We start from the raw sequence: 21,256 nt of genomic DNA, 5'->3' as shown, positions 1-21,256 counted from the left end.
GGGTCAGAGACCACTGTAGTTCTGAGAATCCCAATTCTTTGAGCACTGTCACCTGAAGAGATTTCCTTTCTTCCAGCCCCTGGCTGCTTCCTCAAAACCGTTTCCTTCAGGAAGAGTCGTCTTCTGAGGGTGGGTGTATATATGTTCTCCATGGAGCCTCCATCGGAGCAGTGCTCACAAGATGCTATGCTATGGGCAGATCAAAACTGATACTTGAACAGAAACTGAAAGAAGAAAAAAAAAAAAACGAAGGGAGTTACGTAGATCAGGAAGCCTTAGATGATTGAATGACACTTTTGCCCCTCTGCTGAATTATATATGTAGATGTGCGATTTAGTTGTGCTGAATCAACCCCACCTAGGGTAGAGACACTACCACCCAGGGTAAAGAGGTGCCCTTTAAACAAGGAAGACTTGGGACCTGTACTAGTCTGTGTGCTCCTCAAAAAGCCGTTAGAGACCTCGGGGACGTGCTTGCAAAAGGCAGTGCTGCTACATCTTCACGACTTCTCCAACCCCAAGCTCCATGTGCTACAGTCACACCACCTCGTGGCAGTGGAGATTGTCTCCCAAATACAGAAAACCTCCATGCTCTGGTGTACTGAGCAGCCATGGCTTCTGCTGTTAGGCCATCACCCACTGGGCGCTGTGTGAAACTTGCCAAGTTTCAACCCTGGAAATCAGGTTTGGTTCATCAATCTTTGTGAATCTTTTGGCAAATCACTGGTTGAGTAACTTGGCTGCACCGGGCTGACTCCTGAGCTTACATGAGCCAGTTAATTTAAGATGGAGAACCAAACAGAAATTTGAGCTTCAGACTGTAGGTTTTTTCTGATTTTGGGGGCAACAATTTCTTGCTTCCCTAGAACAAATTTGGGGTCCAGCCCTCCCTTTATGATGTTGCTGTGTCCCAGGCAAGGGTTAACATCTCAAAGTCACCCGTCTGGCTGCCCACCCTGCCCTTCCATTGTTTGGACTAAACCTTCCCAGATTTACTTACTTCCTTTTGATGTCTGGCAATGTTTGTTTATTAGCGCCAGTGGCCTGTGTTAACTCTAAGTCTTTGACTAAATCCCATTCTCTGCCTTTCCTCCTCCCTTCACGGGCTTGTGAGCTGATAAACTTCAACGATGGATTTCAAACCCAGTGAGGTTAAACATGAACTTCTTTTACACCTGCCTGCTTTCCCAGCTAATGGACTCTGGTGGCTGCCAAGGGAGGAGTCCTTTTATGGCAAAGAGAAGGCTGCAAAGGTTGAATTCATTTCTAGTTTGTATGTTCAAGAAGTGGGTTTTTAACTCTTGGAGAGGAAAGGATTATTTTAGTGAATTCCTTGCTGTCCTGAGGTCATCTGCTTAACCACAGCAGAGAAATAAAAACAGGACAGGTATTAGCCGGTAAGTCACATAGTGTTATATATAGTCCACCAAGCACTATTTTATTATTCCCTTTTTTTCACGGTGCTTAAGTACCATTTTAAGACTCAGAGTTTAGTCAGCTTCAATCTAAGGTACGAAGAAGAAAGAAGATGAGAGCTGTTTGGGAAATGATAAGTACTTCCTATGGAAACATTTGCAACAGTTCTCTTTTTCCTTTAATCATGTGAAAGTTCCATTAAAAGAACAAAGCCTACCAAAAAAAAATCCCCATTTTTTCACATTTTTGATATTTGAGAAGTTTTCTTTTGCTCTGGGTCTATCTCAGGGGAGGAGGTATCGAAAAATCCCCTACAATTATTCATTTTAAGACACAAAAATTCCTGACTAGCTTTTGCTCGTGTTATTTAATTACAGACGTAAGCCCTACTCTCAAATTCCATACAGGTTATGTGCTCTGTGTTAACATTACAAAATAAGGATACATGATAATAATTTCAAAGTGAAGAATCTTTGGATTTTTATTACTTCATTATTTTGTCTTCTAAAATGCTCTTCATCAGCAATGATTAATTCTTGAGTCATCAGTATCTGAGAGTCCTAAAATGCCTTGTGGTTGCTTAAATGTTTTTTTTTACAAGATTTGTAAACCGGTTGATTTTTAAAACTGCATTTCAGCTGGGGCAGTAACTCCGTTGTGGCAGGTCTGCACTTTTGTATGTAGTAAAAGTGTCTTTGCCAAAAAGAACTCATATTCAAACTGGAGGTGATTGATTGACAGGTGGCAAAGAGGAAGGATTATAGAATATGAATTGCAGAGCAAATCCAGATTGCACTGAAAGGTTTTAAAAGCCCAGGGAAAGTTTGTGGTCACCCAGAACTGAATTTACCATGACAGTCAATGATGTAATAACAGCCCTCCTTTTTCTTTCCGCTACGGTATTTTGTCTTCATATGTTTTGTTGAACTATGGCATTTGGGGGAAAGGTTTTACCTCATTTTGGCAATGATTCTTTGGGCAGTGCCCTTTGATCTCTTTTGATGCAATGATGAAAAGACCTCTGCTAAAGGTTTCTGGGATGGTTTAAGAAACAGTCGCCTGGTCCCTCCCTGGCCCTGGCAGAGCGGTGCAGGGGAGTAGATGCCTGCCTTTCTGCCTCTCCATTTCACAGCCCAGATTCCCTTCTCCATTCCCTTCTCCATCCCAGCCCCACAGCAGCTTCTTCACCAGTGCCCCATGCCAGCTTGGAGCAGGAGATGTACCACATGGTTCTGCCAGGAAAGGCCACCAATGGGATCCACAGGGATGCTAATGTGCCTGTCTTCCACCGATCTCCACAAGCACCTGGGACCTGTTCACCAAGCCTGCAAACCAGTCTTCTCAGGACATTTAGGCACTGAGGAGAGCAGACTGCTATTTAACTTTAAAGACCAAAGCCTGATGCTGTTCTTTTGTAAGAAGATACCTCTGTCCATTTAGAAACTCTTTGGTTTCAAGAGGTCTCTGGTTTACACAATCATGGCTTTCTCCAGCCCTTTCTGCAGCCAGCCTAATGCTGAGATGTGCACAGAAATATTCTGCAGAAGCCTGGAAAACAGCTCACTGCTTACCATGAGCCTGGGGCGCTATTTTCCAATAGGTCAATATTTCTTAGGTTGTTATGATAACCAGTGACAAAAAAACCTGTTTACATGGAAAACAGTATTGATGTAGCTAATGCAGTTGCAAATCCCAAGTGCATTTCAGAGCAAATCTGCATATAGACACAGTTCTTCTTTGTAAACGAACGCCCTATTTCCATAGCAGACTTCTTTCAGAATAAGGCACAGATTTACCTCATTTTTAAGTAGGGTTGTGAGTCACAGAAAGGTTTTGGTTCTCATTTCTCCATGGACAAACCCCAGGCTCTTGTATGTTCCAAATATCTTCCTTTAAACGTTTATTTGCTTGTTGCGGTGCCGGACTGCTTGTGCCCTATGCCTGAGCAGTCAGCCAGTTCCCTTTGAAGATGTTTACTAATTAAATCAGAACAAAGATGGAATGAATGTTAAGCACCTTCAAACACTTGTTGTGTGCTTCAGTCCCATGACTGTACTTCACAAGCTGCTGTAAAATCTATACATTTCAGAATACATCACATAGTGATTCCTTTAATGGATTCTCATTTTTAAACAGGTTAAGGAAAAAAAAAATCTGGCTTGTTTCGTAGTCTGTTTTTCACATCTGCAACTTTTACAGTAGGAAAGGTGCACAGTCTGTTGGAGCTGGCAGAGCACTGAGACCTAGCACGGGGGATCCCGTCTCCAGCTGTGGCTTTAGGAAACTTAATGGCTCTGCTCCTTTTCCTTATCTGCCAAGCATAGGCCAGTACCTAGAGACACGAGTGTGAACCAAAACCCCAGCTACAGGCACTGCCAGCTTCAGGGGTATCCAAATTCTGAATAAGCCTTATTTTTAGGATCTGGGGTAAAGTTGCTTTCTCACTCATTTGGGTGTGACGCACTCGTGCTGATCTCAATAGCTGGAGATCTTTTTAATTAAAGAACAATGATAAAAAGCCACATAAAATGGGTTGCATCAAAGCATCATTATACTACAAATGCTAATTATTATAATTATATAAGATTGCTCACGTTTATTTTCTAGGTGGGAAGGCACACCAGCTGACTGGGTTTCAACGTGTGGCTTTTTCAGCAAAATTTTAAGGAGTCGGATGTCTTGCCTAGGAGTTGTTGTCCCTTGCAAGCTGCATAGCTATGGTCAGTCTCTCACATAATGCAAACATCTCACTCAATGCATGAAAATTCACACAAGGGACTTTCTTTGAGCAAGTTCCAGTCTTAGCTAACAACATAGACATTCTTTGGTCTTCTTGTCTCAGGGACACTTGGCCTCTCCCTCTTCCAGGCTGACGAATGCTGCTATCTCTGGGGAGGTGATGGAAGTGCTGTTAGCACAGACAACGTCCTAGAGGTCTGCTGGCATTTTTGCAGTGTGTTGTGTAACCGTCCCTACTTACCCATCCCCCTGGAATTATGTCAGGATTTCAAGGTTTGGTCCCTTCCAGAGGAGTAATAGGCCCAGCGTAATCTGGCCCTGCTGTTAGTTCCAAGCAGGATCTGGGATATGATGTGCAATAGCAGCAGCCTCCTTTTCCCCACCAAGAGGCTGTTGAGGAGTCTTTCTGGGAGAGCAAAGATGGACCCATAGCAGGCACTGTTTGGTTGCTTCAGATAAATTACCTAGGGGAGCTTTGTCAGAAAGCTGGGAAGACATATAGCCCTAGGGGCCTTGCTCTAGTGAACCGGCCAAGGTGGTGAGAAGGACCCATGATGAGCTGGACGTGGTCAGGAGACACAGGGAAAACACAAGCTGCTCAGAGCACAGGAGAAACCACTTGGTTTGACTGCCCTTTCAAAATCTGCAACCAACATTTGCTTCAAACTGACAGAGATTATGTTAATCTGTACTTTTGGTGAACTAACAAACAGCCCCAACACACACCTTAAAAAGACAAAACTGCAGTTCTCATCTTAATATAAACAAATTTTGGTAGAGGGCTAAAACCATCTTGTTAGTTCCAAAGAAATGAAACAAAGCAATTTTGAATCATTCTCAATTAAAAATAATTAAAGGCTGTTAAAAATCCTCTCTAAAGATTTCTGAATAAAAAACCCTAAATGAAATAGTTCCAGAGTGGGGGGTCATTTTTTAAACTAAAGCAATTCAGTGGGTTAGATAGAAACTTGTAAGAAAGGAGTTCCCAACCCCAGTTTATGTTTTTTTGCTGGTTAAAAAAACCCACAAAAAACACATTTGGCTGAATTTTTTATTTATTTTTTCTTCTGAGGCTGGTGAATGCAGGGAAATGGAGATGTACAAGACAACTGGACTGGTGTCAGTTGAGTCTTAAAGCTCTTGAGTAAATATCTGTACGATCACAAGACAAATCAAGCTGGAAGGGACCTCAGGAGGTCTCCGGTTCAGAATCTTGCTCAAAGCAGAGGGAGCTCTGAGGTCAGATGGGGCTGCTCAGGGCTTTATCCAGTTAGCTTTTGGAAGCCTTCTAGAGTGGAGACCCTGTTCTTTCTAGACTGATGAAATTTTGGATAATCCGTGAGAGCCCATGAGGTGCTGAGTCCAATTGTTTTCATCTGGAAGTGCCAAGAGAGGGCTGTGGAGTTGCCCCACTTCTATTCTCTGCCCTCATGGGTCAGGGCCAGACATCCTACTGTACATAAAGGTCTATCTAGCTGGGGAAAAGTAAAGTCAAGGGTTTTGCTTAGTGTTTCTGTTCAACAACTGGTTTTCCTGGGGCAAAAGCAATATCATACAGTTTGTCTACAGCCAGATATTGGCACCACATTTCAGATCACCCAAAGATCAGGGCAGTGATTTCAGAGAGGAAACTGAGGCAATGGGCCCATCTGATGAGACAGAGAGAGAGAAAAACCATTCTGGGCATAGATCACTAGCAATATCTGGTACCTTGCAATTAAGGTGTTTCCTTTTCTGCACTGGAAATGAAGGCACACGCCTAATTTTCCATAGGCTTACATATTGTCTCCAGGATTCAAAGCTGTAGAGCAAAATTACTTTCATGTTTTAAGCAACAGATTTTCACTATGATAAAAGATGCATTTTCTTTTTCTGCCTATTGAAGGGAAAGCTGAACACATATTTCCATTCTTTATTTTCCACACTACTGCTTTAATACAACTTCCTCTTAATAAAGGCAAACCAAGAGAAAACCACTACAGAAAAGCTCAGATAGTTCCATGAGTAGCAAAGCCAAGGAAGTTTCATTTCCTATAGATTTGTATCTTGAGGTTGAATTTTTGTGTGGTCTCTCTGGTGTCTAATGATAGCTGAATCACAGGATGATTTAGGTGGGAAGGGTCCCTTGAGGTGTCTAATCCAGCATCATGGTCAGAGCAGAGCTAACTCTGGAGTTAGATCAAGTTCCTCAGTGTATCATTCAGCCAAGTTTGGAGATCTCAAAGGTTAGACAGTCCCCACCCTCTCAGGGCTCTTGTTCCAACACTGAACCCCTCTGAAGGTGAAACTATTTTCTTTTGTCCAGCTGGAATAGTCCCCGTTGCAAGTTGCAATAGTTTCATCTTGTCCTTTCACTGTGCATCTCTCAGAAGGGGCTGGCTCCATTTTCCCTATATTCCTTCCATCGGGCACTAGAATACAGCAACTTAATCCCTCTGCCCTTAGCTTTCTCCTCTCCAGGTTGAACAAAGCCAGCTGTCCCAGCCTCTCCTTGCACATTATGAGCTTCAGTGCTGCCACCATCTTAGTGCTCTTTGCTTGGATGCTTTCTAGTTTATCTACCTCTAATAACAGGGTGGTGGTCCCAAAACAAGACACAATATAGGTTTTTGATTTATGTGATTTTTATTCTTCTTCCTCATCCTCCTATTTGTATAACTTTTTTGTCTTTGAGTCTTCCACCTCTCTACCAATGTATTTATTAATTTTTAAACTGATAATGGGTTTTAAAGTTATTGCTGGGAAGGGAAGGCCAGCATACAGGTACACCCAATATTACACAGTGAGATTACATAGGCCTCATATTCTTGGGAAAGAAGGCTAAAAGAAAACACCAGCAATGATAACGTATTGGTCTGACATGGAAAGACAAAGGAAAACCCAGTGAGGACAGGACAGATATCCTTCCAGATCAGTTGTGTCTGTAGAAGAGGTTATTTTTCTGAGGCATTTATCATAGTTTCCTGCTAGTATTTACTGACGTCTCAGACAAAATTATTTCTTCTAAAATGATCTGGGTTAATCTAGACACAGAGCTGTTTCATCTGGTGGACCCTACTTTATGCAAATGCAGAAGTGCCAATAGAATATCAGCAGATGTTTTGGGGGATGCCCTGTTTGGCACTCACCCCTGTTGGAAGGTATTGAGCCTGCAGACCTGCCGGCTAAGCTCATCTCTAGCTGACCTGAGAGGGTGGAGGGAGGGAGCTGAAGAGACAAGTCATCACCCTGCACATGGGGAATCAAAAAGGATATGCCTCCATGATCTTGTATGATAAGGCTTTTTATGTCAGCACAAATGAGACCTATACTATTAAAAGAGCGTTTTACAACAGAATAAAATGAGGTCTTTTCAAGGAGCATATTTCTGGCATAGAAAAAAGGGTGCAGGTTATATGGGCAAAACTCCTCTTTAGCCTGTGTAGCTTAGTGGAATATTCTGTGTGGGTTAAAGCACAGCTATTTGGAAATCAGTTTAGGCTGGGTACTCTTGCCAGTTCTGTTATGTCTGTCACACATTGCAGCCCAGCACACCCATGACTGATGCTTTCCAAAGTCTGTATTGTAGACACGGCCTAAACAGAACTGTTATAAATAATTTTGCACTAGTATAGCTGTATTGATTCTGCCAATGATTCTGCTTTGCTTATATGATTACAGCTAAACTGGCAAACCTTCCTGAGAAGTCATCTCCATTTGATGGCAATTCATTTTCAGTTTCTCAGAGGTTATCGCGAACATGGAAAACATCCGACAAATGGATTGCTCCTGCAGAAGCAATGAATGTAGATTGAATCACCCTGAGTATGGCTAAGTTTTCAGACAGCAACAGAGAACTGTGCCTGTGTTATATTAGTTTTGCATATTTATAAGCTAGTGAGTGTTACACATTTGACATGGCAAGTTGTTGCTCAGGTTCCAAGGCTCTTCCTAAGACAAACAGGCACTTTCAGAAAATCCACAGAATATCCTGTTTAGAGGAAGCTGGAGGCTGAAGTTGGAAACATATTTCAAGGAGCTAAAGCCAGGGCTTTTTCTCTTTTAAATTACTGGGTTTGGTTTTATTTATTATGGGGTTTGCCTCTTTCTTGTGCCATTTCATGTCTTTTCTACATGCAAACCTTGGTTCTTCAGTCTTCCGGTCCTCATCGAATAGTCAGCATTTGAAGGGGCACCCTAAGAAGGCAGCAGATAATGAAGTTGGCCCTTTAAAGGGTGTTCAGATAATACAATGGTTTTGCATCAAGCTGTGGGGTTTATTTTCCACAGACCATGCAGAAATTAGCATAAACTCTTCCCATTTTCCAATGCTCTGTACATATTTATTTCCATTTTTCCTTGAACTTTAGGAGGTAGAGCCCTCTAAGGCAAATATCCTCTTTTCCTATATATGGAGTCTGATCCAAATCACAAAGCCTTTCTGTTTACCAAGCAGACTTTTTTCTTTCCTGTCTGATCTCACAGACTGTCTTCTGCTAAGCAACTGAGTCATCTGGTTCCTCTCTACCTCCCAAGCTTCCTTTGGTGCTGAGTACTCTTCCTTCACAAGTTCAAGTCCGTGTTTTTCTGCTTGGGGACTTTTCCAGTTTTCAGCCCTTCCTTCTTTTGGACTGTCTGTATAGGGTGTCTTTTCCTGTTCATGGACTTGCTTTTCTTGCCTACCATTCAGGAAGAGCCCTGTCATAAAGAAATGACTCCTCCTTTGTTTTGTGTAACTTCTTCTGGACAGGAGACAATGTGTGCTGAAGGCCTTGGCAGTCAATGGGTTTGCCCTACATTGAGCATTTCAGAAAATTTTAGTAGCATTTAACAAACCACCACAGTCAGATGTCCCAAGCTGTCTTACGAAGCTGTTTTGTATCCATCTACTTACACACACACAAACTCTAATAGTATGGAGTGCTCAGTGTCAAATTAAGCATTGGCGACCTAAATCCTGATGAAATCTGGAAGATTTCAGTGGTAGCCAGCAGCTATTAGTTTCCCTCTGGTCATGCCTCCCAGCAAGGAGAAAGTGCTGTTGATGGACTTCTGATCTATTAAGGTTGTGTCTCCAGAAGTGTAGTAGAAATTATTATACTCCAGCTTTACAGATATTCACTGTCAGTTGTTAACAAGGGGCAAAACCAGGGCCAGGTTTGAGAAAGAGTAATTGCAATGGCTCAGACCCATCTGCCCACCAGTGGGGCTGCTGCATCATTTGTGGTTGGATTAACACCTTAGCATCACCTCATATCACATATAAAACTAACACTGTAGAATACTACAGTGCCTGCTTTGTACACTCATGTTTCGCCACCTTCACACTCACTTACTGGAAAAAAAAATTAAAAGTTAAGGCTGTATCTCCATTGCTCAGAAAAGGAGTTTTTCTGAAGCAGAAATGAAATGTGCAGCAAGAACCCACAAGGACCCATAGGAAACAAGGTTCAGGCCAGTCACAGTTTTAAGTACGGCTCTGCCATGCAGACCTATTGTGTTAGCAGTGTATTGCCCTGTTGTTAGCTTTCAGGAGATGATTAATGTGCCTTAATTAATCCCTGTGTGAAAAACATACTTTGTAGGTAACACAGACAAGGCCAAAACTGCGAGCAAGTTACTGGGAGCTGCAGATTCATGACTTGCTTTACATCAGGGAGATGTTGTCCACATAAGGAGGCCAACACAAACTGTGCTCTTTGGTCAAACCTGATTTACTGAAAGAGATTATAACCTGACCTTAGCTCAAGAAAAAGCATCTTCATAAGTAGAAAAATACCATGGAAAATTACAATTAACCAAGAAGACATGATGGATCACCCAGAATGGCAATGAATAGCAGGGATGCCACAGTGTCACAAACGTAGAATGAATCTAGGCATGATTTCTGGATGCAGTGTAAGTACTGGCGTGATTTTTTTCCTCTTTTCTTTTTTTTTTTTTTTAATCTTGGTAATAAAGTTAAATCCTGACTTAAATCAGAGTATTGCTAGTGATGGCAGATACGCACTGTCACTTTCAGTCAGAAAGATCTCAAATCTCTTTGTAGACAGATATTGAAAGGTCATTTTGTCCACAGCTGAAAACCAACTCTCTCTGGAATAAAAACGAAGCAGAAAGTAGAAATGTGCAGAAATACCAGTCCAGGAAGTGAAGACTTCCCCTTCCAACTGAAGGGCAGAGGGACGGTTAAGTGATAATTAAGTCAAATATTAGCCAGAAGATTGACACAACAAAACTGCCTTTTCCAGTGTCTTGTATTACAGACGTAAACACTATATGCAATTGAAAGTAACTGATCCCAGTCAGCAGTGAGTGAAATCTCCTTCTTAGAGTTGGATATTTAGCTGATTTTACTTTGAATGTTTTGGTAGTCGTGCACTGACTTTGAGACCAGGCCCCGGTCCAGATCAAAAAAAATGGAAAGGAGGAGGGTGAAAATGGTCTTTACAGGGCCTACAATGCTACAGGTGTATTGATTATGTGCTTTCATGGGGATCTTTATCCTGAGTGTGCTGGTCGCACATCTCGTACCCTGTGGTGGGTTGACTTTGGCCTGCTGTCAAGTGTCCACCAAGCCACTTAGGGAGATGAAACGTGTCCCTGTTTTGACACACTGGATTTGAAAGGAAGGCTGGTGTGAAGGCAGGAATATTGAAAGTGCATGATTGTTGGGGAGTGGCATGCCCCTTGGGGTGGGGCTATTTCAGTTTGTGCAAAACTGTTCATGGACAGAGTGAAAGCGAACAAAGGAAACGGAATGAAATGAGAAAAGCAATGGGATGCCATGACACAGGCAGTGGTTTAAGAGCAGAGATAATTCCAGGGAGTGAAGTCTAAGACAGGGAAAACAAACCCTCAGCCCATGTAAAGCCAACACCTGTATTCCTCTGAAACGCTCAGACCAGATCTGTGTTGGAAGGTAATGCCAGGTAGGGTACTTGTCACAGAGCTCTCCTACTGGGAACACAGTTTATCCTGATGTTACACTGTTTTAATGGAGCATCTTTCATTCTGCTGGAGTTAACACAGCTATGTCAGTCGAAATCCGGCAAAGGTGAGCTGGCAAAAATCCAGCTTTAGCCTGACCTCAGATTATGCCCCCTCATCCTCTTTACTTTCTAGGATGCTGAAGCCTCCTGGCTGTAAACTTGGATGTGAGCTTTCAAATGAGAACAAGGACTAGTTCCAGAATTTCCTCTCCAGAAATGTATGTTTCACTGCTGCGAGAGGAGGTGGGTTTACTGCGTGCACCGTGAAACGGCTTCTCCCAGCTCTGGAAACAAGGACAGAATCAAGCAGGCTGCAGAAGTTCATGGGTATGTGTCTTGCACTGATAGGGCCTGGAGACTACGCTCTTGGGTCACTTTTGTGCTAAGTGGTGGGAAACAGTAATGAGAATACCTTCATATTGTAATCCTTACCCAGCAGATTTCAACGCTGACTTTTGGAGGGAGAGGTAGGGGTTTTTTTATGCATACTACTTGGTCCTGCTTGGCTTTCCCACTAAAACGGGCAACAAAGAGATTAGTTAGGAGCTAATGAGAAGTTTAAGTTCGTGGAAATCTTTGCAGAGCCTCCAACGTGTTCTGCATCAGACTTTAACTGAATTTCTTCTTGTTAACTGGTAGGTACCTCTGTGGATGACAGTCTCATGTTTTAGGAAAAGGACCGATGTGCTCAGGCAGAGCCTAACTGCTGCTCTAAAAGGCCAATCTGAGTAAGCCCATTTACGTAAACCACCCAGGAGCAATTGGGTGGTTGCAGCCACTTGTAACTTTGACCATGTTTTCCCAGTTTTAGTCACTGCAGCTTGTTCCAGTTAAGTGTGAAACCTCTGCTCCTCAGAGGAGATCTTTGTGTGTGAACAGGAAGGCTGTGTCATATTACTAGTAGAAAAGAAGTGCTTTTACTCTACTGGAGGGACAAGAGACGGATGGGCATTTCAGGAGGAACAGTGGTCTGTATCCTCAAAGATATTTAGGTACTTGATTCCTATTGATTTTCTCATGATCCAGGTAGCATGTAAATACCTGGAACAATCTGACCAGAGAGAAACTGGTTCCTTTATGAAACTGTACTGAATGTTAAACATAGCAATGACTCAAATGCTGAAAGGAAAGCTGGAGAGCAAAAAAGCCACGTGATTATTTGGGGCCATGAGAAAAGACCTGAAGGACAGCCAAGCAAGAACTGCGCTGTGAGATCTGAAGGTATTCTGTGCTGGCAGTTCATCGATGAAGGTTGCTCATTATTTGCTTATTTTGAACATGTTGTTTGCTGAAGGCCAAAGCCTGTCAGATCTTAGGAAGGCTCTTTTTCAAGAGCTTTTGTTGCTTCAGCAAACAGGTCATGAGTCCAACCCACCCACTCCACAAACAAACATTTCTCCAAATTATCAGGGGAATGGAGTTCATTTGACAGAGACGTCAGTTTTGTAGAGACGGATTGCTTAGGGTGTGGGGGTTTTATTGTGTGTGTCCAAGTCTTTGCCCTCCACTCCTCAACTTTCTCCTCATGCCTCCTGTATAATGACTCTGTGTGTGTGTGTGTTGATTTCTTTCTTTTTGGAGCTGCTTACCTCTCTAATTATACTCACTAAGTATTCAGTACTTCAGTTGGCTGTGTTCCCAGAACAAAGGCTATAGCTGAATACAAATAACTGAATTAAAATAACATTGGCTTATAATCAGAGGAAGGCCATGTGTTGCTTAAGAAGTTTGAGGTATCACTAAGTAGAAAGGTAATTCTACCTGCTCACATGCAAATTGGATGCCTTTCTGCTTTCCAAACCAGCCTCCATACTTGGATATGTACAACATTGCATCTACTGGTGAGCTTTATAGCTGACTAAAAGGAACTGATGGCAACAACTGAAGTAGTTTATTGGGACAAGGAGGAATTGCAAATGGGTAAGATTATTTTTCAGAGACAGAAGAGTAACTCACAGAATGCTCGAGCTTGAGTAGAGGTGCTTCAATCATTGAAATGGAAGTAGGGCAGGAATTACTTATAGATGGTATCAAAAAGATATTTTAGTGGAAGACTGCTGCAGAAATTCTGTCTTAATCTTGCTGTTCAAGAAATCAGTTTGGTTCTGAGAAAGAACTGGGAAGAAGAGTGGGTGAGAGCAGCTTTCAGAGGAAGTCAAATAGATTGCTCTTCCAAGAGAAGGAAACAGAAGTGACATGCGCAGAGAAGAGAGCTCATGTCTCTGCACTGATGATTAATTCAGAAAATAGAAGAAAAAAAAAGACTGGAAGACATAGCTCATTGTGATCTTACATATAAATCCATCCAAATTGTCAATAGTAATTAATTAGAAACTATTTTGGTCCAGATTTTAGCCCTTGAGTTTGTTTATGTTAGGGTTTTGCATTTTTTTGGAGGAGGCTTTTAGGCTTGTTTGGTTTGTTTTTTCTAAATGTGGGTGGTGGAATTCAGAAGTGCAAAAGCATTAATATGTTTTTTTTTTCCTATGGGAGCAAAGTTGATATGAAAATGTTATGGAATTAAACCATCCTATAATATTATTATTAACTGAAGGATTTTGTTTCTGATTTTTTGTGGTGTTTTTTTTTTTTTCCTGATGACTTTTGATTTCCAGTCTTTATCTCTGTGTTAATGTTTTCTATTTACTCTGTCTTTTCCACAGTACATCAGATGTCTGCCTGCATGGAGTATTAAAGCCCAGGATGGCTACCAATGTAACTTGGACAAGAAAGGATTGTTTAATGCATTAAGTGCCCAACATCCCATTGGTACAGATCCCAGTCATGATAAGGAGATGGGGACAGTGTTAACCTGCTCCTGCCTGGGAGCATCACATGGACATCCTGGGCATGCCTGAAGATAGGTGTTTCATGTAGAAGGGATTTACCAGGGAGAAGTAAAAGGAGGCATCAGGGACATTTCAGGCCTCTGGGGCACAGTTTTAAAGGTGCTGGATTCTTGCTTTGATTTTATAATGACCAAGTTTCCCCCTAGGGCCTGAAGCAGTAAAGGAGCCACAGAAAATGCTGTGGAAACAGCTCAAAAGAGCTCAGAAGAAATATCTATCAGCCAGTGGTCCCTCAGGCATATATCCTTCCCTCCTTCCTAACTGTCCTCCATCTCTGGGGCTGCAAGGGTCAGCGGAGCTGCTTGGGTTTCCTCTTCACCCGTGGAAGGCTTTGTACCTGCTAGGAAACCCCTCTGGGGAGATATGGTCGTCTTCCCTTTCCCTTTGAGCACCTGGAGTGGATCAACTGGTAGAGGTAAGGGAAGCTCTCAGGCTGTGAAGGATAATACACAGTTTCCAGAGCCCTCAGGGCTGGCACGAAGTGCATCTTCGAAACGTATGCAACCCAGTCTCCTGCTGTCTCAGTAGGGCTGTCATGGCACAACTCTACCACAGCGTTCAGGACAGCATCAAATCGCCTCTGAGGCACCTGCTATCAGAATTCATCAGAGTTGGTTTAGGTATTCCTGATCCGCCCAGGGACTGAGCTGGATGGCCTCTTGAAGTCTTTGCCAGCACCTCATTTCAGTGGTTATCATTAATAACAGGATCCTGCTCTGAGAAATGCAGGTCTGTTCTCCAGCTAGCTGGAATGGGGGAAGAGAAACTGCAAAACAGACATCAGTTTTTATTAAGCAAACTGCTCAGATGCACCAAGGCTAACCTTGTGTTTTCTGAGCTGCTCATTTTATCCTTCACCAGTGTGAAACATGATGTATCACTTTTCCGGCAGCATATGTTTTTTGTTTTTTTTTTCCCCTCTGGCTTGGGGTTCTGCTTGTGAAACAAAAAATGAGCAAAAATATTTTCAGAATAAAAATAGTTTTAGTGAAAAAGGAAGGTTACGCATGAATAAAAAAGCAAGCTGCACCTTTGCAGATAAGTTATGCATGAATACAATGTTCAGAGTGGCAGTTTTCTTCTCAAACGTGCAGTAGGTTTGCGTGATAACGGAATATCAACTTTTACAGGTAGGTTTCACAATTTCTGCTGTGATCCAGATGCAATGGGTTTGGTCCATTTAAAGCTCATCTTTGGCCTTTAGGAAGAAACTGTGTTCTGAAGTTGAGAGGAAAAACAGCACCTGATGGCTGTTCCCTGTGGGTGCTGTATCTTTGGAGGCAAAGCCTCCACAGCACTATGAGCACAACACGTGTTATGCTATCCATGAGGAAGTCCACCAGGGTAAACAAGTAGGGGAACCTCCTTTACCATGTTCTTCGCTCCTTACACATTTCTTTCCCATGACAGGAACTGCTGCTTTATCTGTCAATATCCACATTTATCTATTTTTATAATTGCTTTGGAAGTAGAAGAGTTTTGGGGGGTTTTGAGGGGGCGGTTTTGTCCATTTTTCTTTTCTTTTGAGATGGATAAAAAGGTAGAGAAGGGCCCAACTCCTTTTATAGAGCATTAGGTTCACAGATTCTTTTAGATCCTTCTTTTCTGGTTAATGGAACTATTTGATCTGATCCGGCATCATCATCTAGTCTTCAGTGATAACAGAACTAGTCCATAATGAGCTCTGCTGATCCAGAGGAAAGGAGAGTATAACAGAAGAGTAATTTCATCGTGAACAGCTCTTCAGTTAAGTAGGCAATGACATTACAAAGTCAGTTGTTGGAAGCTGAAGACAGAAAAATTATACCTCATTTCTAGTGTGATTTATCTACACACTCAGAATAAAAAAGATTAATAATCATAACAAATTTAAGGGTACTTTGGACCCATGGATCCTCGGGCTGGGATTTATCTCACCCAGCTTTGGGTGCCTACAGTGCAGCTTATCTACTTCTCAGAACTCTGTGTCTTGTTTCCTTTTGGTGAGGATCCAGTCAGCAAAGTTAATGAAGTTTAGGGTGGGTGTGATTCACCCAACCAAAGGCAGGCACCTAACTTTAAGAGGAGGTGAATGATGGTCCAAAGCTCCATTGGCTGTATTGACCATATCCCCACTGATTGTGAAAGGACCACCAGGCGACATTACAGACACCTACATGCAGGTGGATTATTTCTGTCTCTGGAGGCTTTGAACTCAGCCTAAATGACACGCTCCAGACCAGCCAGCGATGAAGAGCCTGATGCAAAGTGAGGCTTTGGTTGCCTGTTTTGCAGGAAGTCAGAGGGGATGATCACCGGCCCCTTCTGACCATAGAATTTGTGAATCACCAGTGAGTAATTTCTCCAGCTACTGTTGAAAACTCTGCTGATCATTTTGGGGCTTTCACTATGATTTCCCCCATCCCCAACCATTCATCTCTACCCTGGCCAGACTATCAAATGAGGGCCCATGGAGAGGGTGCTCTTCTTGTTTTGGATCTTGGCCTGCTGCAGGGAAAAATGAGGCACTGAACTCTGTAAGCACCTTCCAGCTCATCCTGCTTATTTCAGACTGATGCCAGCAGAGATATGGAGCACCATCGAAATCAGTAACGTTTTGAGCGAGTTTAGGGGCCTGCCCAGACAGAACGGCTCACAACATTAGGGCCTGTTTGTATATGTCACACTCGATAACAATCTGCTTGGTCTCGCTTGCCCCAATTTATTGATTGTTTCTTCCAGGCTGATTATGTCCAATTTCGTGATAGCTGTTTGCCTGTTATGTGTGTCTTTGTAAGGGTTCCTGTGTGCCCTGAAATGGTTCCCCTTGCCAGTGCACCCTACCTGTTGTGTCCCAGCTGGTTCCCTTGCTGTGGACATACACTGTTCTCCACCTGCTTTGGACACAAGAGGCTTGTCAACACATGCAGAGAGCCATACTGAGACATTTTGGTTCCCAGGACATTTCTCCCTTATGCATTCTCTCCAAGGTTTCTTTACAGATGCTCTTTTCAGGACACTAGTATCTCTCCCACCCATCCCTGGTTCTCCTGGGCACCCTCCTCCCTGATATCATGTTTTTTCCTGGCTGTCACCCTGCTGGTTCCCTGCCACCCTTCCAGCTGGGATGTGGTAGAGACAGTTGGCATCAGGAGTATTTGCCTTCATTCAGCACCCATCTTCCCTCCCCGTCTTTCTTATAAGAAAGACAGAGAAAGACTTTTTACCAGGGCCTGTAGTGACAGGACAAGGAGCAACCATTTTAAACTGAAAGAAGGTAGATTTAGATTGGACATAAGAAAGACATTTTTTACAACGAGGGTGGTGAGACACTGGAACAGGTTGCCCAGAGGAGTTGTGGATGCCCCATCCCTGGAAGTGTTCAAGGTCAGGTTGGACAGGGCTTTGAGCAACCTGGTCTAGTGGAAGATGTCCCTGCCTGTGGCAGGGCTGTTGGACTAGATGATCTTTAAAGGTGCCTTCCAACCCAAACTATTCTGTGATTCTATGATAACAGGGCTCTGCTAAAGTTTTCATTAAATGTGAAGAAAGCTTCTGGGTTTTCTTCTTGACTCTTAATTTTGTTTAATGTTTTCTTTTCTTCTCATATTAAGTATTGTCCTGGTGGTACATTATTCTGTGCCAGATTAAAATACCTTGTGCCTTGCATTTCTTCCCCCCTAATACTGAAGTCAAAGTCATCACTGTGTCCTACTTTCATTGCTCTCTCCTGACTCATTAGTTTATTGCCAAATTTTGCTTAGAAGTTTGCCATTCTTCTCAACACTGGCAACAATCCCATTGCTACAATCAAATCTCTAGCAGTTTCGATTTCTTGTTCATCTGTTCATGTCTCTTTTCTGACCTTTGCACCTCATGGGAAATGTGCGTTTGTTTCCCTGTTGTCCTTTTGTGAACGTTGCAGAAAAATAATCCCCTTTAATTTTAGTTTCACCAGGGACTTTTTAATGTCTTCTCTGTTCTGCCAATAAATTATGTCACATCCTGGGAGGATTTAAACCTGTCTCCTTTGCTGAACTCTTAGTTTCTCCCAGACTGTTGTCTGCAGCTGAATTTTACTGGTCTTTTCATTTAGCATTTTAAGAAGTTTGGTGTCCTCTGAGTCATTTTGGTTCCTTTCCTTCCCCATGACCTACTGTCTTTATTTTTCACATCTCTTGCTTTCTTCACTTTCTTTTAATTAGGCTGACTTCACTCCCATCAACTTGCCACAGATATCAAGCTGAACTTCGGGACACAACACACACTTGGGGGTCACTTAATGCTTCCCTCCCCTTTCTCTCTTTTTTCCTTGGGATCATCAAGTTTCCCCCAAACTGCTCCATGTGCTTCCCTTCTGACCCAGACCAGAGTACGCTGTGCCTAATTTCTTTTTCTCCCAGTGTTGAAGTCACAATACCACACACTAGTGGTATTCAGTGGTTTTGTTTCAGCACAGTTACTCTGGGTCACAGGAACCAAGTACATGCAAAAATGCAGTTCTCACACCAACACTTTTTCTCCAGTTGTGCTGGACTAACATGGCTCTCGTTGGTTCAACACTCACTCAAGTGCCTGTGATTTTGCCCGTGTGCGTCAGCCCAGGTACATACTCGATGCTTTCATTGTTCATTCACCATTTGTCTCAGTGCTTAATTGTGAATTGATGCAGATGCTTTTTCAGGGAGCTCCACTACTAACAAAGTCTCAGCCGTATCAACCCCAGTTGCCCCACATGGGCTGGGGACAGGCATCTCCTGGAAGCTTCCCACATGGGATATCTGTTGCAAGGTGGGGCCTTTGACAAGAAACTCAGCCTTTTAATTCCCCTCTTGTTTGTCCATTGGCAAACAAAGGATGCACTCATCTTCCATCCACTTGGAAGCCTTTGTTTGCCAAAGGATGTTTTACTGCCTCTTTAAATCCACATAAACCATCAAAGTTGAGCAAAGCAGCACAGTTAAACCTCTTAGTCCATGTTGTTCTGTAGCCAGCAAGTCTTTCTGAGCATGAACAGCAAAATTTGCTACCACTTGAAATATGCAAAGACTGTCTATACTATATTCATGAAAAATAATAAGCTACCTACAAATGGAGCCACACCTGTTTCCTCCAGCTAGAGGAGAAAGTGGATTAAACCCTTGCCTCATTTTTCGACAGCCCTTACAAAACACTGAGCGGCGTTTACAGTAGGGAGCATGATTATCATTATGCTTCCTTAGCTCAGGGAAAAACAGCTTTTCCTGGTGTAGATTATATTTGCATTTATATTTATTCATTTGCATACAGATTTTTATGCCCTACTCTTGAAAGGTAAAGAGATTCCAGCTCTTTTAAAGGCAATAACAGTTCATTTTATGCCCTGTTCTCCATAACAATAATTGCTATAACTCTGAATCTCCCCTGGCATTTTAAGAGCAATAAAGAAAGGGGCGGAGGGGAAAAGAGGAGAAAATTCTCCTATTAATTGGTGAGACTCCAGGGTTCGGTTCTGCGGTGCTTTACTCCTGCTAGTAATCTCATTATCCTTAGTAGGGCTGATTGTACAGAGGCAGCAGGATCATGCCCCAGAAGTCCAGCCTTTAATCAAATGTACCTTTTAAAAGGAACACATGGCTGCCTTTCAGTGGGAGCCTTTAGCTCTGAAACGAGGATGTAAATTAGCCAAAATGCCTCAGAGGGAGGAAAACTCCATCTGCCAGGTTTTCCCTCTGCTCTTGCTGAAATTAATCCATCAGTTGTGTGTGTGTAGGGGCGTGATTCTTTGCTATTTTTCCTTTTGATAGAGGTTCACATCCCCATTTACAGAAAAAAACACAGTCTTTCTCCATGTGTCTGAGAAAAATACATATAAAGGGCTGTGATGTATGGATGAGATAAAAAGCCATATAAATCTTTAGTCAGGAAGGGGTGAGAATTTAATAAAAGTAACAGGCATTTGCAAGGGACTCTCAAGTACTGCAGAAACAGAATGTCTCTATAAAGGGCAATGGGAAAGTCTGAAAGTCAGGCAAGACCTGTAGGAGAGAGGAGAGTCAGCAGAGCAGTGTTGCTTGGCTTAAAAAGCAGATGAAGATGAATGGATGCAATAAAGGTATATAAAATATTGGATTGTACAGAGAAAGTAAAAAATGGGCTCTAATATAACATTTCTTCTGATAACTAAATAAAAGTCTAAAAAGAGATGTAAAAGACCACAGTTAAAGGAGATTACTAGAGCGTTTGTTTATTTTTCTTAACATAATGCATAACTTCCTATCACATTGATATTATTAAAGAAAAAAAAAAAGAGGTTTAAAACAAACTAGTTGAATGCTAGTAAATGTACTCAAATTCCCTAAATGTGAGTTAGAAAGGCAAGTCTTTGAGATAATGTCTTCCATCCAGAGTGTGGTTTAGCCTAAATTCCAGTTTTGTGGCATAATAGGAATAAAAACCATTGTGTTTTGGGTTATTATGATGTTCTGCATAAATGTGAACAAATGTTACCACATCATTTGTAGCTATCAGATGGGGTAAAAACAGGAAAGAAATAGCAGCTCTTGCATACTAAGACATGAAATGCCAGGTGAAGAAACAGAAAAGATGAAGAAAAGCCCTGTTTGTGTCAGAAAAAAAAATAAAATAAGGCCCCAAAGCAGTCTTGATCTTTTTTTTTTTTCTGTAAGAACAGTCACAAACTCAAGTGGAAAATGAATGAGTCACATCAGAACAACAGCTTGGCTCTTCTTCCACTGCCTCCTTCCCCTGCCTGTCACCCCACCAGGCATCTGAGGTTCTTTCCAGCTTCTGCCACCTCCCTGGTGGCCTTCAGGAGCAGCTTGAGGAAGGTCATCTCATCTGATGTAGATGACCTTCCTACACTGATTTTCTACTGCTGTGGGTAAAGCAACAAACTACACAGAGAGGTATTGATCGTCTTTTGGGGCATTCCTCCCATGGCAGAAGTCTTGAGCCTTTTTAAGGCATTTTGCTATTCAGCTGCTAATATACTGCCATTAATATCTTATTGTTACAGTCAATGTCAGGAATGGAAATGCAGGTGTCCTGGTACAGGACTGCTCCTGCAGTCAGTAGAGGCGAAGAGCCTGGGGACGTTGTGCTTGGCCTTCTGAACAGCACTAAACAGCAGGGACAGCCTATAGTGACTATAGTGACTTTTAGTGCTTGGCCGCTTCTCCTGACCTGCTCTTTGAGATCAGTTTAAGCCATAATGGTTTACACCAAATGAGGATCTGACCTCCATTTCTAGGAAGAGCACCAAGCTTGTTTACAAAATAATTAACTTGGCTTCCATCCCAAG

This window comes from Platalea leucorodia (assembly GCF_965183815.1).
Source record: "Platalea leucorodia genome assembly, chromosome: 1".
NCBI lineage: Eukaryota > Metazoa > Chordata > Aves > Pelecaniformes > Threskiornithidae > Platalea > Platalea leucorodia.
The sequence above is the reverse complement of the archived record's forward strand: the minus strand, read 5'-3'. Positions refer to the sequence as shown.